Source organism: Rhinolophus sinicus, chromosome 3 (genome assembly GCF_057876585.1).
Source record: "Rhinolophus sinicus isolate RSI-liver-muscle chromosome 3, RSI-T2T, whole genome shotgun sequence".
NCBI lineage: Eukaryota > Metazoa > Chordata > Mammalia > Chiroptera > Rhinolophidae > Rhinolophus > Rhinolophus sinicus.
Window position 1 is genome coordinate 120275067 of NC_142503.1, and position 26222 is coordinate 120301288.

The window sequence follows — 26222 nt, forward strand, 5'->3', positions numbered from 1 at the left end:
TCTTTTTAGTCAAAAGTTTAAACTTTTTTCCCCACAGAACTTTTAGCCAGAGCTACTGACAAACAGCAAAATAGATGTAGAAGGCCAGTAAGCCACAGCCCAAACGCTTTGAACACAACTGCTAGAGCAGTGAGAATCTAGGAATGTAGGAATGTAGAAGGTCTGATGGTTGGCCACCCCAGATGGAAGCGAGGCATTTGCGCATGAGTCTGTGAGGGAGCCTGTTCACCAGGCAGGATTATAGGGCATCAGAGGGAACCAGGGTTGTCTGTAAGGCCAAGAAACTCATGGCAGAGAAAATCCCAGCCTGCATTGGGAGGGTAGTTAGAACCCTACCCTGAAAGGAGTGGCCCAGTCTTCGGAATGCTGAGAATATTCTGTGGAAAATTCCCAGAAATGGTTATTCACTTAATAATAACTGAATCCCTACTATGTACAAAAGTGCTGTTCCTGTGGCTGTACTCTGATGTTTCACACAACCATGACTCTGTTTTTATTCTCTTCAAGAAAGTCCACCAGCAAAATCTTGTTAGGGAGAGAAAAGTGCTCTCTTTGTCATTTCTGAACTCCAATGCTTCCATCAACCTTGAATAACAGGAAAAGTCTCCGATACTTAGCTATTGTTTGTATCATCATCGTCGTCCTTATTCCAGGCTCCTGAAAGAGAGCTGAGAGTGCTTCTTTTAATGCCAACTGTGATTTGCACATTCATAGACGGTTTGAAGTTTCAGAAATTAAATGTCGGGGTGTAAAATTTTCTTGAAGGAAGAAAGTATGATTGCATCGAACTTTCCAAGTACAATCAAAGTCTAAAGGAAATATAATTATTATTGTCGGTTTATCACCTCAAACATGTTGTTGTAAATGTCATTATATCAGATGAGTTTGGTAACAGGTTTTCCATTTTGCACTTTATTTGACAAGGTGATTCATTGTTTAGTGCAGTTTAAGATGTCAGTCCTTCTGGAAGGAATTGAGCTGAGCTGATGTGCATAAGAACATTCTTCCATCAAAGTATATGATTAAAGAAGGGTTAGAAATATTGTTTCCAAACTTGCTTTAAACAAGAATAGTTTCTTTGTCAAGATATAATTTATCACAGTTTGCTGCATCTGGGAGAGTGTACACAGACAATGCACGCTGTCTAGGACACTTTGTACTACTCTGAGCCTGTGCAAGAAGATCCTACTTTGGATAAGTTTGTCTGCATCATGGAAACCCAGTTAGTAATTGAAGTTCTGTGTTTTTCTTTTTGTTTCAAATAAAATACATCACACTGTACCAGGGTGAGAGAGCAAACATTTGGCCCAACATTACTGCATGCAGTGTATTGCTCATGTGTTGCTCACCCACCATTAGGTACTTCACAACTAAGAGCACCCCACCTGTGAGCACATAGTGGGAGCCAGAGCCTTCTTCTTACCATTTTGATGAAACCAAAATCATTTCCTTTTCCTCTTTGTTAACTTCCTATATCAAAATTGTAAATAAGACATAGATCTTCATAAAAAAGAATGCCATTTTTATATACCGGGGGTGCCAAAAAAATATACGTCTTTTGTTATCCGTATATATTGATTATTACAATTTTAAATACAGTTTTTTTCTTTCTTAAAATGTATATACACTTTTTGGCACCCTCTGTATACTTACAAAGAACCAAGAACTGGACTAGTTAATGCATTATCTCTCATATTTAAAGCAACCTTGCAAATTATTTGCATCCCTATTATACAACTGAGGGACCTGAGAATAAGTAATTTGCCTAAAGACATACAGATAGTAAGCGGTAGAGCTGGGATTCAAACTGAGGTCCTGTGACTCCAATGTCTAGAGATCTTCCTCTACTGTGGTCGATGTATGTGTCCCAAACACCCCAAGCTTACCCCCTTTATAGCAGTGTTGCCTATAAGTTTTACCACTTAACTAAGCAATACCAATACTTACCTGTAGTATCTTTCAAAATTCTACTTGGTTTCTGACTGCTGGTGTCTTGTTTTAGGTGCTTACATAAGCTCAAAGAAGGAATATTCTTTCTTTTCTTTGCCCATATGGAAATGTATGCTGATTTCAATAAAGATCAAAATGCCCCAGGCCTGTCATAGGGAAATTACATATAAAGAAACTCCCCAATATATTTCAAATTACGTTATTTCAAATTAACCAGGTAGAGGGTGTCATGGATAAAATTTCTTGTTTAAGTTGAATTGAACAGCCTTTGTATGAGAGCTATGATGACCAACATTTGCAAATGTAAAATAATTGTGGTGTATTTATGCAGTTGCCACCAAATCATGACAGCTATATCAAAGCTGAATAGCGTCCTCTGCAATGATGAAAGCAGAGGCCAACTTGACACCCACATATGTTCACAGCCCCTCAGTTTGCCATGAGGATGGGGAAGCCCAGGGTCATTTACGGGACTCTCAGCCCTGTCTTGGCTCTACTGCTTGAGTTTGAGTCAAGACACCAAATTTTGGGTCCATTTGAAAACTCAGGTATCCCAAACTAGGGAGAGTTTTGATGACTTCCTATTTATGTTACTGCACTGGAAGCTTTGAAACCTGAGGTTTGTATGTGTGTCTGACCATACATTTCTTACTATGAATAAAGCCATCTCTGTTTAAGAGGGCTTATTTTAATTTCCATTTAAATTTTCAAAAGGTGTATCAGCGTGTCTATGTCTGCCTACACATAGCTACCAACAAACACACACCTGATGGTTTTAAATTCAGTCACAGAATTTAAATGGTCATCATACATTCTATAAATAAACATTGCTCAGCAAGCAACAGAGGATTGTAGAGTGGTTAAGGGCTTGGTCTTAGGTTCATATCCCAACTTTACTCCCATACTATTTCTGGGACTTTGGGCAATTGTTTAACTTCTTTGTGCTCAGTGTCTCCATGTTTAACATCCTCGTGCCTACTTCGAAGGCTTATGTAGGTTATATTTGTAAAACACCTAGAAGAGTATTTGGACACATAGTATGAGTGTTATGTAACTATTTGCTTAATAAGGTTTTTCCTAGAAGCAACATGATCATATATTACCTTGCAACTGTTGAAACAGCTATTAACAAAAAGACAAGAAATAACAAATATTGGCAAGGGTATGAGGGAAAGGGAACTCTCATGCACTGTTGGGAATGCAATTTGTATAGCCACTATGGAAAAGGGTATGGAGGTTCCTCAAAAAAAAAAAGGAAAAATAGAACTATTATACGATCTAGCAATTCCACTTCTGAGTATTTACCTGAAAACAGAAAAACACTAACTCAGAAAGAGATCTGCATGTTCATAGCAGCATTATTTCCAATAGCCAAGGTATGGAAACAACCTAAGTGTCCATTGATGGATGAATGGATAAATAAATTGTAGTACATTATATACAATGGAGTACTGTTCAGCCATTAAAAAGAATGAAATCGTGCCATTTGTGAAAACATGGGTGGACTTTGAGGGCATTATGCTAGGTGAAATACGACAGACAAAGAAAAATAAGTACTTTGTCATCTCACTGATGTGTGGAATCCAAAAAAAGCCCCCAAAACACACAAAAAAACCAGGAAACAAATTAACAACAACAAAAAACAACAACAAGCTCATAGAAACAGAGAAAAGATTGGTGGTTTTCAGAAGTGAGGGGTGGAGGGTGGGGTGATGGGTAAAATGAGTGAAGGGCACCAAAAGGTACAAACTTCTTCCAGTTATAAAAAAAATAAGTCGTGGGGATCTAATGTACAGCATAGTAAATATAGTTAATAATACTGCATTGCCTATTTGAAAGTAGCTAATAAAGTAGATCTTAAAAGTTCTCATCACAGGAAGAAAATTATAACTATATATGACTCATATTAACTAGACTTATGGTGGCGATCATTGTGCAATAGATAGAAATATCAAGTGATTATAGTCTACGTTTGAAACTAATATAATGTTTTATGTCAAGTATACCTCAATATAAAAATGACCGTACTAGATTAGGAAAAATATATTTAGAAGCATATTTTGAGGAGCATTAACTCTTTTAAAGTTGTACTGGTCCTCTTAAGGAGATAATTGATAAAATTTGAGATAGGATTCTCCATTTAACATGATTTGGCTTCTACAAAAAGAACCAGAAGAATATACACAGTGCAAAAAGGTCTGATGATCATTATTCTGAACTACTGTTCTTGGGGAGACAATAAGTGACAGTGGACAGAGAATTAATCTGCTTGAATCCAAGACCAATGCTGCACAAGTAACCTAATGTTCCTGAGCCTCAGTTTCCTCATTTATAAAATGGGAATGCTAATCTATCTATCTATCTACCTGTTAGGTTGTTGTGAGCGTCAAATGAGATACCATTTGTCAAGCACTATTAAGTATAGTGTTTTACTTAATAACAGCAATGATTAATTTTAATGTTTATAGTTTTATTATTTGAGTCCCTTGTTCACATTTGCTCATCTGTTTGTTAAGAATAAGTGTAAGTGCTATCACTCAACTACACTTACAGTGAAATAATAATATTTGAGAATGTCATTGGACCACAGTAAGAGATTAAGTAGGCCCATATGAACATATGCTGTGATGGCCAGATTTTTATAGACTAATTTGTCAAGTTTTGATTTTTGTATTTAAAAGAATATGTGGAGAAATCAGAGTAAATTTAGAGAAGCAAACATAAAGTAAAATAAAATATTGAGGAAGTAGGAAAGCAGCCCTGAGAAGAAAGATAGAAAGGATTGGCCTTATTTACCTAAAAAGAAACTGACAAATGACTTACTTGAGGTTTTGAAGGATAGTTTTTATGACAATATTCACTTTTACTTAAGAGAAGATAAAGGAGCTGATTATAAATAGTGGAGAGCAAGGTGGATGACATAAGGATTTCTGTACACAGTGTTTCCACAGCAGGACAGTCTCTCAACAACTCTAGAAATCTTCAAACATAGGATAAACAACCACTATTTTGGAGGTGTAGAGTAATTAAATCTAATTACTGGGAATGCAAAACTGGACCTGATAACTACTTTCTACTCCAAGATTTTACTGTATACTGAACACTAGAGCTTTCCCAAATTATTTCTGTTAGATACCAGAATGAGGGGTTCCATTGTGCTTTGGTTGGACCCTCTCAGCCTCCATGGTGGCCCATAATGCCCATCACCATGAACAGGCTCCTTCATTTATTCTAGCAGATGATATCATCACTCTTATGTTTACCATGATGTAAAAAATATGGAAAATCATTGACTTGGTTGTGTAATGTACTGAACAAGAGCTGGCATCTAACTACAAATATGTTATTAATTAACTGAAAATTGTTTAGAGGCTAAATACAACACCTAGATAGACACATGGGAACCAGGACAGAAATGAGAAAATTAAGGAATTTACAGTCAATAGTATTCAGACTGTCTAGGTGTTCTTTGGATTTTCCTCAGGAAAAGAACATTAGAGGAATCCAACTGGAACATTAGAATGGCTTGGCCAATGTGACAAGGTCTGTAACTTCATGACAAGTGATGATGAAGCCCATCCATTTTCAACAATCTGTACCTTGAAAATCTTGAGCGATATGATTCCAAATTTCCTTGACAGAAATCCAAAACAATCTCTTGAGCTAAAGGACACAGAACACATTCATCATGTTCTTTGACCTTTTATTTCTTCTTTCTGTGTCTCCAAATTGAATGGTTAGGGACTTTATATGTGATCATAACTGAAGTAGAAAATATTCCTCCATGCATTCATTCACCCATTCTTTTATTTAGCAAACATTTAGATCACTCATATATTTACAGAATGAAATATTTGGTTGATCCAATAAAACAGAAAGCTAATTTAGGCTATAAGACTATGTTAAAGTAACATAAAAAAGTATAGAAGAAGAGGAATGAGGGCAAATTAGGAAATCAAGTTCAGACAATTAAAAGAGAGATGAGAAATCAGCATGCAGCTTATACTTCTGAAGATACACTGCAGTCTTTCAATCAATTAGGAGCATTTTAAGACTTTTCATGGAAGTTATTGATTTATCATTGGTCATTGAATCCATAAAGAGGCCTAAGTGTATGATCTCAACATAGATTCAAGGCTTATAATTCTCTCTCAGAGCCATTACTGCTGGACAATATGGCACAAATTAACATGGATAGGAAAGGCCTTCTTTTTGACAGATGAAATGTCTATTTTAAATGGCATAAAACAGGGCTGGATCCCAAGTGCCCTCCTTTTAATTTTATAACTGAACAAATTGTCTTTAAATGACCTAGTCACAGCAGGACAAGCACCTCTCATGTGTTGATGACTATGTGGTCATCGAAGTGGCTTTGACTAGCAATTCAACCTATTGACTAACTTACATCAGGAAAAGCTGCTAAATAGTAATTCTTCTAAAACCAAAATGACCAATTTTGGTAGGCACACTTTGACATCTAAATGGATAACATTAAACTAGTCTGCTCAACTGATCACCATACATAGTTCCCTAGGGTCACAATTTGTGATTTACCTGATTAACCATTGGTATGCAGGTGATCTCAAAATTAAACGTTTTACAGGAGTCATGTTAAGCATCTTCCATAGTCAACAGGGACCTTTGGTACCTTTTATCCTCCAAAACTTTTAAGATAGGCATGTTCTTTTTGCCTTACGGTACAGAGTTCTGACATTTCCATCTATTTGTGCAGACACTGAATTGCTTTGTGAGAATTGTCCTTGATCTGTTTGAAACTGCTTGCTTGGCTCACCATTGTATACACTTGAAATTATTCTCCATTAAGGTAAAACTATTATAAAAATCATTTTATTTTACAAGGAAATAACATCTTTGTCATCCACACATCAGATCTTTCTTCAGTCAAAAAGTGAGTGGAACTGGATAGTAATCTCAATTTTGAATTGTCTATTATTCGTCTCCCATCAAAAGCGTCACTGAGACTATTGATAGTTAGAAGAGATTATTGAAGGGACCCACCAATCACTCATCTTCAAAATTCTCAAAAATGCAACCATATTTAAGCCTCCAGTTTTCATCTAAGCTTATTGTAAAAAGTAGCTCTATGCAAAGTTCTTTTTTAAATTAAATTTACTGGCGTGATACTGGTTAGTAAAATTATATAGGTTTCAAGTGTCCAGGTCTATGATGAGCAAAGTTCTTTTTTAAAAAGGATTTAAATTATATCATTTTTTTTCAAACACCTTTATTAGCATTTTGAACAGGTCAGGTATTACTGAAACTAGCATTTCTTCTTATTTGAAAAAAAATTATGGCTGAAAAATTCACTAATCAGAAGTCCAGGAAGTTCCAAATGAGAGAAACTCAAAGAGACCCACACTGAGACACATTATAAAAATTTCAAAAGTTAAAGACAAGGAGAGAATATTAAAAGCAGCAAGAGAAAAACAACTTGTTACATAAAAGGGAACTCCATAAGATAATCAGTAGATTTTTCAGCAGAAATTTTGGAGGCCAGAGGAAGTGGCATAATACAGTCAAAGTACTGCAAGAAAAAAACTTCCAACCAAGAATACTGTAACCAGCAAAGTTATTCAGACGTGAAGGGCGGACAGAGTTTTCCAGATAAGCAAAAGCTAAAGAAGTTCATCACCACTAAAACAGCCTTACAAAAAATGTTAAAAGGACTCCTCCAAGCTGAACGGAAAGCATACTAATTAGTAACAAGAATATGTATGGAAGAATAAATCTCACTGGAAAGGTAAATATGTAGTAAAAGTAATGGATCGATCACTTATAAAGCTAGGAGGAAGATTAAAAGATGAACATAGTAAAAATAACTAGGTTGCAATAGTTAGTTAAGGGATACCGAAGATAAAAAGATATAAATTGTGATGTCAAAACATAAAAAATGGGGGGAGAGGAATAATGCTGACTTTTACAATGGGATCAAATTTAAATAGTGATCAACTTAAAATAGACTATTATAGATATAAGTTGTTATATATTAGCCTCATAGTAACCACTACAGAAAAAGCCTATAGTAAATACACAAAACATAAAAAGGAAAATAAGCATACTACCAAAGAAAGCCAACACAGCACAAAGAAAGAGAGCAATAGAAGAAACAGAGAGAAACTACAAAAACAAACAGAAAACAAGAAAATGGCAATAAGCACATACCTATCAATAATTACTTTAAATATAAATGGATTAAATTCCCCAATCAAAAGATATAGGGTGGCTATAGGATAAAAAACAAAACAAACAAGAAAACCCAGACCCACCTACATGCAAATGAAATTCAGAGGAATGCTGGTCTGACAAAATACTTATGTCTGACAAAATAGACTTAGAAACAAAGAATGTAGTAAGAGACAAAGAAGGGCATTATATAATGATAAAAGAGTCAATCCAGCAAGACGATATAACATTTCTAAATATTTATGCACCCAATACTGGAACATCTAAATATATAAAGTAAATATTAACAGAAATAGACAGCATTAGAATAATAGTATGGACTTTAATACCCTAGTTACATCAAAGGATAGAGCATACAGACAGAAAATTAATAAGGAAATATTGGTCTTAAATGACACTTTAGATGTGATGGATATTTACAGAACATTTCATCCAAAAGCAAAATAATACACATTCTTCTCAAGTTCACATAAAATATTTTCTAACATAGATCATATATTAGGACACAGAACAAGTCTTAATAAATTTAAGAAGTTTGAAATCATATCAAGCATCTTTTCTGACCACAATGATATAAAACTAGAAATTAATTACATGAAGAATACTGGAAAATTCACAAATATGTGGAGATTAAACAATGTGCTACTAAACAGCCACTGAATCATAGAAGAAATCAAGAGAAATAAAAAATACCTGGAGACAAACGAAAATGGATATGTGACATACTAAGATTTATGGAATGCAGCAAAAGCAGTTCTAAAAGGGAAGTTCATAGCAATGAATGTCTATCTCAAAAACCAAGAAAAGTCTCAAACAACCTAACTTTACACCTCAAGGAACTATAAAAACAAATGAAGCCTAAAGTTAGTAGAAAGAAGGAAATAACAAAGATTAGAGAAGTAAATGAAATAGAGAGTTAAAAGACAATAGAGAGGATCAACGAAACTAACAGCTGGTTCTTTTAAAAGATAAATTAAATTGGCAAACCTTTACATAGACTTAGTAAGAAAAAATTGAGAAGACTCAAATAATAAAAAAGATGTTACAAATGATACCACAGAAATACAAAAGTACATAGAAACTACTATGAGCAATTACAGTAAGTCTTAAATAGCATCATCTATAGGTTCTGTAACTTTAAGCAAAACAATGTAAAATGAAACCAATTTTACTATAGATTAATTGATATAAACAAAAGTTAAGTTCCTATAACAAAATGGTATAGAATGAAACAATAGTATTCAAGGACCTGCTGTATATGCCAACAAATTGAACAAAATGGATAAGTTCCTAGAAACGCACAATATTCCAAGACTGAGTCACAATGAAATAGAAAATGGGAACAGACAAAATACTAGTAAGGAGATTGAATCAGTAATCAAAAACCTCCCAACAAACAAAAGTCCAGGACAACATGCCTTAATTGTTGAATTGTACTAAACATTCAAAGAATGAATGTTTATTCTTAAACTCTTCCAAAAAACAAAAAAGGAAGGAACTCTTCTAAACGCATTTTATGAGGCTGGCATTAATTACTTTGATACCAGAACCAAACAAGAATGCTACAAGAAGAGAAACTCACACACCAATATCCCTAACGACCATAGAGGCAAAAATCCTCAACAAAATATTAGCAAACCAAATTCATCAATATATTAAAAGAATCATACACTATGATTAAGAGGGATTTATTCCAGGGATGAAAGGATGGTTCAAAATCTGAAATTAGTCATTGTGATAGACAACATAAACAAAATTGAAGAATAAAAATCCTATGATCATCTCAACAGACAGAGAAAAAGTATTTGACAAACTTCATCATCCATTTATGATACAAAGTCTCAACAAAGTGGGTATAGAAGGGACATATCTCAACATAATAAAGGCCATATATGACAAGCCCACAGCTAACATCACACTCAATGGTGAGATGCTGAAAGCTTTTTATCCAAGATCAGAAACAAGACAAGGATGCCCACTCTCTCCATTTCTTTTCAACACAGTACAGGAAATCCTAGCCAAGCAATTGGGCAAGAAAAAGAAATCAAAAGTATCCAAATTGGAAAGAAAAAAAAAAAAAAGTCACTATTTGTAGATGACATGTTGTGTATAGAAAACCTTAAAGACTTCCTCAAATAACTGTTAGAATGAAAAAATGAATTCAGAAAAGTTGCAGGCTACAAAATCAATACACAAAAATCTGTTATATTCATATACACTAATAATAAGTTACGAAAAAGAAAAATTAATACAATAATTTCATCAAAAAGAGTAAAATTCCTAGGAAATAAATGTAATCTTGGAGGTAAAAGATATATATTGAACAACTACAAAACAATAAAAAAGAAATTGAGGAAGACAAATAAAAGGAGAGATATTCCATGTACTTGAGTTGAAAGAATTAGCACTGTTAAAATGGTCCTACTACCCAAAGCAATCCACAGATTCAATGCAATACCTATCAAAATTCCAATGGCATTTTTCAAAAAAATTGAACAAACAATCCTAAAATTTGGAACCATAAAAGACTCCAAATAGCCAAAGCAATCTTGAGAAAGAAGAACAAAGCTGAAGGTATCAGACTGCCTGATTTTAAACTATATTACAATGCTGTAGTAATTAAAACAGCACAGTATAAAAGCAGACCTATAGGTCAATGGAGCAGAAAAGAGCCCAGAAATAAACAAACCTTCATATATATGGTCAATTAATTTATGACAAAGGAGCCAAAAATACACAATAGGGAAAGGACAGTCTCTTCAATCAATGGTGTTGGGAAAATTGGACAGCTACATGCAAAAGAATTAAAGTGGACCACTATCTTACACCATACACAAAAATTAACTCAAAATGGATTAAGTACTTGAAAGAAAGACCTGAAACCATAAAATTCCTAGAAGAAAACACAGGTGATTAACTCCTTGACATACCTTTTGGTGATACTTGTTTGAATCTGACACCAAAAGCTATAGAAGCAAAAATAAACAAGTGGGACTACAGCAAAGTAAAAAGCTTCTGTGCAGCAAAGGAAACCATCAACAAAATGAAAAGGCAACGTACTGAATGGGAGAAGATACTTGTAAATCATATTATCTGATAGGGGGCTAAGATCCAAAATATATAAAGAACTCAAACAACTCAGCAGCAAAAAAATAAAATAAATAAATAAACAAACAAAAAAATCAATCCACTTAAAAAATGAGCAGAAAAATCTGAATAGACATTTTTCCAAAGAAGACATACAAATGACCTAGAGGTACATGAAAAAATGCTCAATGCCACTAATCATCAGGGGAGACAAATCAAAACCACACTGAAATACTGTCTCACACCTATTAGAATAGCTAGTATGAAAAAGAGAAGAAATAATAAGCATTGGCAAGAATGTGGAGAAAAAGGCAACCTTCATGCACTGTGGTGGGAATGTAAATTGGTGCAGCCACTATGGAAAAAGAGTATGGAGGTTCATAAAGAAAATGAACAATAGAACTACAATATGATCCAGCAGTTCCACTTCTGGGTATTTATCTGAATAAAACAAAAACACTAACTCAAAAAGATATATGAACCCTCATGTTCATTGCAGGAGTATTTACAATAGCCAAGCTGTGGAAACAACCTAAGTGTCAATTAATGGGTGAATGGATAAAGAAACTGTAGTATATATACAATAGAATATTATTCAGCCATTTAACAACATAGATGGACCTCAAGGGCATTATGTTACAGGAAATAAGTCAGACAGAGATATAAGTACTGCATGAGTTCTCATATATGTGGAATCTAAAAGTAAATAAAATTTTAAAACAAAGTTCATAGATACAGAGAACAGACTAGTGGATGACACAGGCGGGGGTACGGGTGGGAGAAATGAATGAACTCTTTTGATTTTAGTTTAAATACATTAAATAATAATAAAAAAAAATTTAATAGAATTGACTTTGGAATCAGCAGACCCAGGTTCAAATCCTTGCTTATCTGTGCATATCAGAAAAGTTGCCTAACATTTCAGCGTCTTTGTTTCCTCAAAATGTCTGACATGTAGTCCTGTTCCCTTCTCCTTGCAATGAAATTACTTTCTCAATATCTTTTAAATAATAATAAAAATTGTATTACCTATTATGTAATTTAATGGTTCCCAAACAAAGACCCATAGGACAAATTCCTTTGAAAGCTCAGATTCAGGAGAAAATTACTTCCTATCATTAGACAAAGAACACTCTCCTTGGTCATGTTTCCTTTTTTACCTTGATTGCTGAGAGGCTCAGAGTGAATTTTTATGCTTAGTTTCAGTACTTTCCCTTAGTCTGGATTTTCAAATAATTATTCCATCATCAGTTTAATTTCTTGGTTCATGTCTTTTATTATATTAATGATTTTCCACTTTATTGTGATTTTTATTGTAAACTGCCTCCCATCATATCACTTTTGGAAATAGTATATAAATGCATATGAAAAATATCATCTCTTTAACATAGATTGGGTACTAGATTAGGGACTGTTGGGAGGCATATCTTAGAAAGTGAAGTCAATGTAATACCTGCAAAAGAATAACCTGGGATATTTATGAGGCTTTATGCCAGGTCTACTGGATCTGAATCAAGGTGAGGACTGGGAATCTGCATTTTTTACAAGCTTCTCAGGTGAGTATTCTACAGACTAAACACTGAGAATCCCAAAGTTGCTAAATCACCTTCAAGAGAAGGCTATATCATATGTTGCACAAGCACCGTCTACAGCTCTAGTAGGGCACACAGTTAGATACTCATAAGGAGTTGATGAAATGAAGTATGTGAGGCAAAGTGATAAGCCCTGTGAGCGACCCAAAAATTAATAAGGAATCTGAAAATAATTGCCATGGGACATGTGTGAGTCATGGGAGTCTCGGCATCAGGGTGGCAGTGGGAATGGAAATTATTTAAACTGTACTTCAAAATGTGGGGAAGAACCCCTACGACGTTTCTAGTCATATTTGGAGGAAGGGGAAAGACAGAGAGAGAGAGAGAGAGAGAGAGAGAGAGAGAGAGAGAGAGAGAGAGAGAGAGAGAGAGAGATTCCAGAGTTTGAATCTTGAACAATTAGGAAAATGTTAATATCATCATCTGACATGGATAATTGCATAAAAGAGTAAAAAAATTACAAATTTTGTTTTAAAGTATGGGGTCCTAAGGAAAGCACCAGGAGCAAAGAGTTGAAGAAATGGACCTAGACTTAGAATTCCTGAGGAAAGCCAAGCCTAGAGATTAAATGGTAGAGTCCTACCCCCAGAGTAAATTGAAAGTGTGGGAGTAGAAAATACCTCAGATAGCAACTATAGAGTGAAAAGAGAGGAAGGTTAAGAAGGAAACCTGGGGAAAGAACTCAGTAGAAAAGGCAAGAAAAAAGAGACACGTGTGTCAAAAAGTAACAGGGAAAGAAGAGAACAGTAGCCTTCTGAAGTAAAAAAAAAAAAAAAAAAAAAAAAATGACTTTCAAGAAAGGCTTCAATTGCCAAAAGCTTCTTTGCTGCCAAGTAGGTTTATAATTTTGCGGAATTGTAGTTGAGCAGGTTTAGTACAGTGGAAGAGGTAGAAATAAGACTGTAGAGGGAGAGCAAGTGGGAGGGAGACACTGGTATAAAACCTCTGAGATTCAAACATTGTAGGATAGAGAGCTATGATGACAACAGGATAGGAAAGGATTCAGGACAGAGCTGCTGTTAGACTCTAGGTGCCTTTTGGAAAATTAGGAAAATTTTCCTCTTGCCTTGGTTAGACTATTCCCACATGCATGCAGTCATGAGTTGGCTAGCAGAATATTGGATGGATTTCATCCTGACCAGCCCCTCCAGCTGGGAGTCTTTGTACAGTGTTCAGAGGCAACAGTTTTGAGAGAGAGTTTTCGATGACACCAGATACTTAAGCATGTCTTTAGACATAGAAAAAGTTGCCAGTTGTTGGTAAGGGTGAGAGTGGCATGGAGTCTCGGGAAGAGACAGGAGACTAGGGAATCACTTGTAGAGGGAAATCGAAGAGGAAGGGAAGGAGAGAGGGAGGGAAGAGGAGGAGAAAGGAGCCAATAGCTTAGTAACAGAGGAACTTAGAACTTTGAAACAGAGTATTTGGCCACAGCCCCTCAATCTTGAGCTGGGTGGGGTGTCTGGGAAGGAGAATGTGGGGATGAGGGAATTGCAAATGAATCCTGAACTCTTTTTAGCACATTTGTTTGTTATAATAGTTCTGAAGCAATTCAGAAGCCATTTTAAATGCATTATATTACTCAGCACATGAGTGAATGTGTTGATGTTGTTGGTGCCCAGGGTTCTCATGGGGGAAGAAGGGAAATAAGAATATGGAACCAGAGAAGCCAATAAAGAATCAGGTGGGATGGTGAATGCATGATTGAATTTGGAGCAACTAGTGCGAACTTCTTCTTTCTTTTTTTCTTTTAATTTACTGGGGTGACAATTGTTAGTAAAATTGCATAGATTTCAGGTGTACAATTCTGTAATACATCATCTATAAATCCCATTGTGTGTTCACCACCCAGAGTCAGTTCTCCTTCTATCACTATATATTGATCCCCCTTACCCTCATCTCCCACCCCCCACCCCCCTTACCCTCTGGTAACCACTAAACTATTGTCTGTGTCTATGAGTTTTTGTTTCTCATTTGTTTGTCTTGTTCTTTTGTTGTTTTTGGTTTATATACCACATATCAGTGAAATCATATGGTTCTGCGAACTTCTTATTTCTAAAACAAGTATATGTATGTGTATATGCAAGTTTGTGTGTGTATGTAACATACATATATACACACATGTATGTATGTCTTTCTGCATATATAATTGTATGTGTGTGTACATGTATGTATGTACACATTCGTGTATTTTCTAGCTTTGGTGGCTTAAAGTGTTGAATCAAGAAGCAAAGCTACTTCAGTAGCCATAAGCACAAATAGCACTCAGATAGCGGTCCAGCATACCTATCTCTACTAAAAAGAGCCAATGCAGACGAATGGCTGATTCAAGGCCTGGACAGGTAGGTACAAAATAAGACTGGAACTCCTTGTTATACCACAAAGTAAGGGATTGTTCAAAAGATGTCAAGAATACAAGAGCTGGATGGAAGAGGCTCTCACTCCCAAGTGGGGGACAATTTGAGCACCAAAATAAAGTACAGTAATGAATTACACATAACTTGGAAAAAAGGAATTCATACCCATGGCAAATAGATAAATGAATAAGAGGAATAGAGGTATCTTACTTACAGTGGAATATCAAGGACGAACTGATAAATGTAGAGTGGTAGAGTTGGAAAATCATAATTTTGCAATATCTTAAGGATTGGATTAGACAAGAATTATCAACGGATGCTAAATATAGGGAAAATTTCAAGGAGGGGCAGGATATTATCATGGTTTTAAAGTGTTTCCCCACAAAAGGATTAAAATGAACATCACTAATGGGAGACAGATGGACACTGTGTGTCTCCAGATACGATACCCTGAGGACAGAACGATCACCTATGTAATATTTCTACTGCAAATGCATGATTTCAATCTAATCATGAGGAAAGATCAGATAAATACAAAATGAGAAATAATCTATTTTCAAAAGGAGAGTCTATTCCTCAAAATTGTCAATATCATCAAAAGACAAAGAAAGGCTGGAGAAACATTTCCAGATTAAAAGAAGCTAAAGAAATATGACAACTAAATTCTATACCCAAATTGTGCACTGAAGAAGGAAAAAATGCTACAAGGGATATTATTAAGAACTTTAACAAAACTGGAATGTGAAAGTTACAGTAGATAACTATAATCTATCATTGTAAATTTATGAAGTTGATAACTAAACTATAGTTATGTAAGAGAATATACCCATATTCCTATTGGGAAAATGCAATGAAGTATTAAGGAATAAAATGCCATGATGTATGTAACTTATCTTCAAATGGTTCAGAAAAAACACAACACTAGATTATTGGATAGATAGAAAATGATAAATCAAATGGCCTAACATATTAAAAATAGATGAGCCTGGGTAAAGCGTACTATTTTTATTTTTGCAGTATTTTATAAATCTAAAATTATTTTCTAATGAAGAGTTAAGTCATTGATTGTTATTTTAAATGTTTATAGTTAGGAGTGTTGCCAGGGGAAAAACCCAAAAACCACGATACAGGAACTTTGCTATCTTAGAAAATAGCTCTCGAAAACAATGAAAAATTTTGAGATCAATTTTTTGTAAACAGATTTCAGTATTTACTCTTAAAGCTAGAAAACCTCAGGGGAGAAAAGACCCATGTGAAGAAAAAAAATCACAAAAAGAATGCCAGGGATCATAGCGAAGCTGAGATTTTCATTTTATCACATTTAAACTTAATTTCTACTTGTACTTTAAAGAATTGTCTCTCTCCACTACTTCTCTCAGATATGAAACAAAAATGCATGGAAGGGAAATTGCATATTTTAAAGTATTTCTCAAGCAAAATGTAACGATGAAAGTGTATGTTCCTACTAGAACATTAATCTCGTCCTTCATAATTAACTATTGCGTTTTTCTTTCATCAGGCTGTGACCTTTAAGGTGTTACCGTTGTGTGTGTTTTTAATGCCTAACTTTTCTGGAAAATGTGCAGAGGTCATAATGAGGCATAATTATATACAGTATATAATTTTCTTTGGCCTTTTCCAAGTGCTAATTTAGCTATCATTTTTTTCCTATAGAATTTTTATAAGAAATATTTTTTCAAATGAAAGTCCTTTCTTCAGTTTTGGCATGAATTATATGTTCAGACAGGCAATGTCTGATAACGGATGTTAAGTGGACACTATAAAGTAACTCCTTATTTATTTACGTAGAAAATGAGTTTCGAAAACAGATATTGTTTTCCTGCATACTCTGCTTTTATGAAAAGGAAACAATAACTAGCCTACCTCTCTAAGTCCTCAATTTCCTTATAGAGTCTGCTAAGAATTACATCAAATTGAGTGTGTAATGTGCTTAGCACAGTGCTTGGCATATAGAAAACACTCAAGTGATAATGGTTTATTTCAGTATTATTTAGATTGATTTGAAAAATAATACCCAAAATGTGTTTACTGATTTAGTTTGATTTCCTATAACTTATTCATTTACTATACTAAATAATAATTGGTCATTATTATAGTGATGTTACATTATCAAAGATTCAATTTTGTTTAAAAATGTTGGAGGTGCCATTAAGTCACAGATAATTTAAACAATCAGACTCTTTGGTGAACAAGAATATTCTGGTGTTCAATCACTCTGAATCAGTCAGTCTGTTTCTTTTTTTTTTAAATTACTCATTAAATATTATTTCATTCCTATAAAAATGCCTCTTAACCTATAAATAATTAGTAATTTTACTTTCTAAAAAATACTTTTACATATAGTTTGCATGAAAAGACATCATAGGTAAAAGAATAATCCTGAACTTAGAACACTGATAAAAAATATTTAGAAGAGAGGCAAAGTGTGTCCCTGTGAAGAAAGAATTGTTTCCCGAAAAGTTAAGGAGTTTGCGTTTTACAAAACCTTGCTGTAAGCATCATCAGTCATTGAGATCGGCTGGGATAAGAGCACCAGTATGAAGACTGATTTGATTTTTCCCACCATTTTAATAAGATAAATTTCAGCAACCTGTATTTGTATATGGAAATACACCTTAAAATAAATGAAGCATTTGCAAGCAAGCAAACATGTGCACACAGAGGGAATTATTTGTTTTGAATTGCTGACAGTGTAAGTAACTTGATCAACTAATAGAACCTGACTAATTCTATAAACCTTAGAGTATTTGTTATAAACCAGTGGTTAGGGAATACTGGGGTTTGAAGAGTATCTTATGCATTTTTATTTTCCTAATACCTTCAATCATTTTGGTCTTTGAATAAATTTTGCTGAATAATATGTTTTATGCCTGTAATGGTCCATTTGTTTATAGGGAGTTGGGATTTTTTTTTTTTTAATGGCAGGTTAAGTGTGAGGACAAAGAAATGGTTTTAATAACTTCAGTATCATTCCTAATTAAATTGTGCATTTATTAATTTTAATTAAATTAATAAATCTATTAGTATAGGTCTTGATGATGTGGTAAAAAATACCAAATTTTATATCTGGTGATCCTAGTCAAAATTCCCCACATAAAATAGATGAAGAAGGGGGGAAAGACTAATGCCACCGTCTACAAATTTGATGAACATGGCAGCTTATGTGGTAGAGACACAAAAGGTTTTGCATACATCTGGAAAATCTTGATGTCCCATATCTTATGCTTCTGTAGTTAACAAGGGGTAAAGTTACCAGGACCAAATCACCATTTCTCCAGTGAAAATTTGAGGCCAAGTTTTTTTGCATTTTACATTTGCTTCCCTTGAATTTACTATTTTTCGGGAGAATGTACTCACCAGAAAGATCGAGTTCTTCATGGTTGTGGAACATCTGGGGCTGTACATCCGTGCCCAGGGGTATCGATTCTCTTGTTCTTTGGAAGATGTTTCCCAGGCTTTGGGGCACTTCAATTCAATCAAGAGAGCACAGCCTCAATATCAGTGGTTGTTAAACATGATGTCACAAGCCATTTGTAACCAATAATAAAGTACCAATATTTTGGAATAATTTTTTTTGTCTAAGTATAAATTAGAATGGCTTCAAAGTTATCCTTAGAGTAATATCACTCCATTTAGTCACTTTAAGATCACTTCCACGAGTGGGAGAGGAGGCAGAGTCTTTCCTCCCTGGAAATTGCTTGTGAATGCTTGGCAAAACACCAAGTTGTGTGTGTTGCTGAGAAAAGTTGCTTTATGCAGGCCCTGGTGTAATTTCAGTACATAGGTGCAAATAATCTTTGCATGATGTCTGCTTTGGTGAGGGCCAGTTAATCAAGGAGCAGACTGGTCTCAAGGCATTGGCAAAATGACTTTGCACAGAAGCCTTAATATTGTGGGCCTGATTTGCACTCATCATTTTGTTATTTTACTCTGGAAATACAAATAAATACATGACAAGTCTCATATTAAAAAGCCATTGTTACATGGAAGGTATGTAGTTGCTTTTCAAGGAGAAAGTGGCAAACTGCCATCCTTGAGTGTCCTCTCTCTCGGCATTGCAGTGGGAGGTGACAGTGCTGTCAAAGGTGAATGTGGAAAAAAGCAAAGGACTGCTACCATTTGAACATATCCTACTCAATAACAGGGCCCACTTATGGCCACAGCAGGGTCTGTGAGAAATACTATTTCCTTGGTAAATTCAGATTATTTAAGACCAGGAATTGGGTAATAAAAATGTATCTTAAACAATCTTTGATCAAGAAGTTTTACCTTTGTTTGGGTTGAAAATTACATTTGAAAAAACTGACTCTGGCCTGGATTTAAATTTCCTTTAATTGCTTTAGAAAAACATTTAGAGAAAGGATTCCAGTTTATTGGTAAATTGAAGTGAGTTTAGCTGTGTCAATTTTCCTGATGGTTTTGATTGAACAAATGACTTAGTCTGTAATTGACTAACCCTCTAAATCAATCAAAGCCAAGCTGTAGTAAATAAACTAAATTTAAATCCTTAAAACAACTGTGGATGTGGAACAATCCAAGTTTATGAAACAAAGTACATGTTATTTTACTAAGGTTAACATGAAATGGAAATTGAGAACTCAAAATATAGAAAGCAAAAAATAACTATTACAGATACTAATATGTTACACTGATTTTGCAAATAGAAGTCTATCTACCTCTAAGAAAATGGTGTCAGCATTTAGAATACCATAAACCAGAGATGGGAAGACTTCTACTGTAATGGGCCAAATAGAAATATTTTAGGCTTTGCAGGCCATATGGTTTCCATCCCAACTACTTAATTCTGCAGTAATAGTGCAAAAGCAGCCATAGACAATATGTAAACAAAGAGGTGTGGTTATGTTCCAATAAAACTTTATTCATGGACACGGAAATTTGAATTTTATCTAATTTCATGTTAGGAAATATTCTTTGATTTTTTTCAGCCATTGTTAGCTCAGAAGCCAAACAAAAGGAGGCAACTGTAGCTCGCTGACCCCTGCCATAGACTAATGAAGCATGAGCTATAGGAGTAAGCTGTGAACTTCAAGACATATCAAGAATGTCAGTGACTCATTCACTCTTCATTAAAGAGATACTATTGAACACAACATCACCTATGTACTATACTTGACAAAAAAGTTTACCCTGAGTTGAATAATGAGAAAACAGCATCCAGACTGTGACACATCCAGACTGTGAGCATGCTACAAAACTGGCCTGGACTCTTTCAGAAGTGTCAGTTATGAAAGACTAAAGAAAAAAAGAATAAACGTGCAGGGAAATTGTTGAAGACTAAAAACACACAAAACCTAAAAGCAATGTGTCACGTGGGGTGTCATGTGGGGTCTCAGCTCCTGCTCCCCACACAAGAACACAGGATATGCTGAGGCCAAAAAGGAACACCCACGGAGCCATAGGTAGGGGAGTCATACCATTATATTCTTGCTGGCGGCTGGGTTGGAGACACAGGAGGCAGGAGCCAAACTATCCACAACCTGCCATCCACTTCTCTCTGCGAACCAATCTCACTTGCTAGCTGCAATCTGCCCTGCTAACTGCAATCTGTGCTTGCTAGCTCAGCCACCATCTTCCTGCTAGCCCCCATTTGCTGCTAGTGTAGCCACAGCAGTTATATTGGTGGCCAATAGCTCACTGGTTACAGCTGATGGCCAACTAGCCACAGCTGATGGCCATCTACTACCTGAGCCAGCACCTTTCCACGTGAGACCGAGAGCCTGAAAACTGCACTCCTGGCTCTGTCCCCACACAATGTGTGGTCTTTGTTTGGTTCATGGATTAAAACAAAAACCACTATAAAAGAACATTATTAAGGTATTTGGAGAATACTTTAATTAGGGTATTTGGAGAAAGTTGAATGTGGAGTATCAGATATTATTATACTGATGTTACATTTCTTGGGCGTGAGGATGGAACTATAGACTTATAGAATAATGCCCTTTTTACTAAGTGACGTATGCTGACGCATTTACAGATGAAGTGTTATGATTTGCAATTTAATTTAAAATGGTTCATTCACACACAAAAGTGTGTGTGTGTATGTGTGTGTGTGTGTGTGTGTGTGTGCAGAGAGAGATGAAGCAAATGTGGTAAAATAGTAACAACAAATGAATTTGACTGATGAGTATGCAAATATTTTACTACTCATTCAACTTTTATATAGGTCTGAAAGTATTCAAAATAAAAATTGAAAACAGTATAGAAAAAAGGACACAGTTGTAACTTTAGTTGGTTCAAGTCAGAAAATTTTGAAATATAAAATTGTAGTGCTTGAAAAATAATGTATTCATTAATATTCTAAAATACCAATTTCATTTGGAAATGAACATAATTTAACTTGTAAGTAATAGCTAAATCACTTCAGCCTGTTTTATTATTTTCATCTAATTTATTTCCAGGAATTACAGCATGGGTGAAACCTATGGTGGACGAACCAAACAACAACAACAACATTTCAAACTCAGCTTCTCAAAAGCCTCAAATTTAGATTGTTCTGTTGTTGTGTAAGATGCATATTTCATTAATGACCAGAGATCCGAAATATATTTTTTTCTGTAATTAAAACTTTCAAATACAAAAAACACTTCACTTCTTCTAGTAGTCAGATCCAGATAGTTCTGCATACTATTTTTGCTCACTAGGCTTTTTTAAATGTAGAGAAACTAGATAGGAAACAAAATCAATGGGTCATCATTTAATTTGGAGAAATCAATCTATTCAAGGACGTCAAAGGCACTTTCACAAGAAAAACTGTAAACCTTTGTAGGCAGAGACCATGTTTTAGTTATCTTTGTATCTCTAAGGCCAAACAGTGCCTCACACAAGTAGCCACTCAATGAATGAATGTTGAATGACTGAATGAAAAATGAATAAATAAATGGAGGGGGACCCTCCTTGGTAAGGTTTGGATGTGATGTAAGGAAAAGATTCATGATGACTCTGGCACTGGACTGGGCCACTGAAGGAAGTAATGGATTCTTAGTTATTTATTTATGTATTCATTTATTTATTTATTGAAATTTACAATAATAGAATAAACATATATCTTGAATATATTTTTAGAGAAAACTTACCACTTAAATGTTCAGATACTTTTCTACATATATGATGATGAAGACAGCTCCCCAAATTTCAAGGATTCTGTCTGTTAACATTCACTCAGGTTGAAATAGATCTGAGAACATATGAAGGGCTGTTGAAGGAATTAAAGAACAAAAATCATAGCAGCTGGGAGAGGATGAATAACTGGCCTCAATTATCTTCAGGGATACCAAAGAAAGAAGGGGTAGAAATCCTCTGAGCAGCTCATCAGGAAAGAATTAGGGCCAGTGAGCAAAATTAAAGATGGGGGAGAGGGGTCCTATGCAGAATTTAGCAACCTAAGAAATAACATTCTAACAAAGAGACACGCCCAACAGTGGGACATTTTGCCTTAACAGATGATAAACCACTGTCACTGGAAGTGTGCAGACTGAGCTGGTGTGACCATTTTCAAGGGTGACTGGGGAGGTAGCGCCTACGTAGACCAAGAGATTTGAGGCTATTCCGTCCCTTCCAACCTGGATAAACTTTGTTCAAGAAACCTGAAAGTCATTCTACAAATTCAGTGTTAATACTAAGTAGATTGTTAACAAGCAAATATTTTCAATACCTGAAGGTCTTCAATGAGCATACCACAGGTAAACAGAACAGTATCACGATCTGGTTGTTCTTTGAATGTTTTACCAAGAGACGTAAACTTGGCATTAGTTACTACTCAAGAAAAATGTAGGTTGTCTCAGTATATAAAAAGATAATGTACCTCAACAGAGATCCAGAATGCTCATAGGTATTTCAAGGATACTAGGATTTGTTCTTTCTCTACATCCTGGGCCACTGTCCCTGTTATCTTCTGCTATCCTCTCAAGCCTAGCTTATTTTCTACAGCTGCCTCCTAACAAGACCTTATCTCTAATCTCTTCCCCCTGTAATCATCTTGAACACTGCAACTAGATGTCTGCCTAAAACCCCTTGCTATTCAAAAGTCTAAAATGATTCATCAATTTAGAAATATGGATGGAAAAGATTAGAAGGGGCATGAAAATACAAATAACCATTAGAATGGTAGAATTATAGACTAGTATTTTTAAAATGTTCTTGGTGCACTATTAATAAAGATCTAATGATAAATAAAATCAGGTGTAAAACAAAGCCTGTACAACATTTCCTTACTACCTAGCATGTCACACACAAAAGCTCCAACTTAACCATTTAGAAGGCCCTTCATTAAGTCTCCCAACTTACCTTTTCTCCTATGCTCCTGCAATAAGCTTCACTAATTGTCTAATGTCTCACTTTCTGCTCTCATCTAGCCTGTTTCTTCCTCCTCGTCCCTCGTTGCTGCTTCTGTCTTTCTGCCTCTTTCATCACTTTGCTCTCTCCCTTACCTGCAGGACAACTAGTGCATCTCATGTGTGTGCTCACTTCCTTGTAATGTAGGTAAGCCTCCTGAGGGAGTACATTCATCATTGCATCCCCTGCAACTAAGAATGCCTTACAGATTAAAAGTGTTAATAAACTGTCAGTTGGATGAATGATTGTCATTTCTGTGACTATATGACTCCATAACATTATTTCTTTTTGAAATTTAATATCAATTGATTATACATGGTGTGGTTTTCTAATTGCATTGTATCTTTTTCTAGTTGTTTACATGTTTTAGAGTGGGTCTCTCAAAAGGAAGAGATAAATGTCATCAATATTACCTAATTCAATACTTCAACAAATTTTTATTGAATACCTACCGTGTCAGGCACTTTAGTAGGTGTTAGAACATAAATTAATAAATGCATTTAACGAGAGCAGTAAAGACCAAATGGAATATTTCTTAGCTAATTTCTTTTACACAAAATAAATACACGTGAAATTTATAGTCTAAAGGAAAATAAGAGTCAAATTTTCTATACTTTTCTACCATCTTTCTATCAAACACATTCAAAAGAATTATATAAAAGCAATATAAGATGTACTAAGTATCCTGAAAGCCAACATTAAACCATTAATGATATGTAGAAATGTAAAAAATAAAACGATATATTTTTACTGGTTTAGGGGAACTGGCATTTAATCATTTGTGTTCCAAGATCTTTATAGTGATCAGAAAGATTTTGAAAATTGTGAAGGCTTCATGTGTAGACCCTACTTTAAGTAATTTTAAGCCTCTGATGCAATATAAATATTGTGGAAGCTGCTATATGTTATATATTTTCCAGAACCAGATGCAATAATTTGGTAAAGAACACAGGTAGAAGAGATCACTAATTTTCCTTTTCCCCTAATAAGCTATGTTTATTATGCCAATTTTAATTACCATGCGATCTAATGGATTTAAGGCTTATATTTTCCACATCACTAGACATCACAAACATGAAAGCATTTCATACTGTCATTATACATCAGTGTTTGTACTTGGTTATACATATATACAGAAATTATTCACACATCTTAACCTTGCTATTTCCTCCTTTCAAACCAACCTAATTTTACCGTGAAAGCAGCTTTTTAATAAATGGTATAAGAAATACAGCAAGGCACACTTTTTTAAAAAAACTTTTTCTCATTACCACCTCAAGAAGCATAAAAAACAAAAATGTTGTACATAATTTAATAGTACAATGTCACCAGTTTATAATATACAACACCATACAGTTGTTTCTTGAAGTGCTGCATAGATTATTATTTTTTAAATAAAAGAAATAAAATGGCGCTTTTAAAAGTTGCTTAATTTTGAAAGAAGGACCAGTGTTTCTTCTCTATGCTGCAATCAAATCAAATGTTGGCCTTTTAGGTAAAATTCTATTTCAATAAACATAGGCATCCTACCATTACAAAAAAAAAAAAAAAATTCAGATTGAACATGAAATTGGTCAAATACTGGCAGGGGTTCATTCCAGACAGGTGAATTTAATGGACCATCAATTTGGTGAGCTGCAGAACTTTAAAGAGCAGATGGGGAGGGGAGGAGGCAAACAGAACAGTCTTGCTGGAGAGGCGGGGCTGGTAGAGGTAGCTTGGGACAGGAACCCATGGGAGAACAAGCAGCTTCAGAGACAGTCACCTCAAGAGAACCAGTGCACACATCCAGATCACAAGGCTTATATGGACAAACTGCAATCGGAAGCAAGGGTCGTCTTGGGAGAGTTCAGTGTAACAAACGGCAGTGACGTGATGGAGCAGAGACCAGCCCAGGGTGGGAGTATGAGGCCACCCCAGAGTTGCAGCCAGGCGTACCTACAAGAAACAAAAAAGGTACAAGAAAAGGTTTCAGAAATGTCTGTTTCATTGACAAAACCCAGACCTTTGAGGAACCATTGAAGGCTACCATTTTGGGACTATCAGCTAATATTCTGAAATAAAACAATACATAAAATATAAAGTGATTTTAATAGCCCAAGTTTCACATTATGGACAAAAAATTTCAGAATCAATCAATGTGAAAAATACATTGATTAAAAAAGAAGACAAGGTTTTAAAGAAAACAAGAAAAATAATCATTTGACTTTTCCCCTGGATCTCGTCTATTCTTTTGCTTGTGGACTCAGTTTCAAACACTCAAGATAGCCTCAAATCACTATGAAAATGTGAGGCTGCCAAGTGATGCAGCAAAGTATCAATAAGTGATTCCCAGCTAGAGAACCTAGGCTCTCAGGTTTAATCCTTCCTGCAACAACTGTATGTGTGACCATGGAATTGAACAATTCCACTATTATATAGTGGTGACATACGCGGTCAGACAATGAAGTTCGTGAACTCATTCTAGAAACAGTGCTACATACCTCATTGCTGAATATCACTATGGTCACCTTCGAAATACTCCCCTTGGGAAGCTATGCACTGACACCAGTGCCTAGTCCACCCTTCAAAGCAATTTTGGAACTCTTTTTCTGGAATGGCCATCAGAGCTGTCATCGTATTAACCCTTAATGTCCTGAATGTCATTAAAATGTCTTCCTTT

The 26222-nt window shown here is 35.1% G+C and overlaps 1 protein-coding gene across 7 annotated transcripts in view; it reads right to left on the bottom strand.

Annotated features, from left to right (window-relative positions):
• Nucleotides 1-5739: 5739 nt before the first annotated feature.
• Nucleotides 5740-26222, bottom strand: part of AKAP6 (A-kinase anchoring protein 6) — a 475966-nt gene continuing 455483 nt past the window's right edge. For all 7 annotated transcript variants that reach the window (XM_019754539.3, XM_019754535.3, XM_074328130.2 and 4 more), the window contains one exon: nucleotides 5740-25498. The gene's annotated coding sequence lies outside the window, so the exon portion shown is untranslated. The remainder of the gene's footprint in view (nucleotides 25499-26222) is intronic.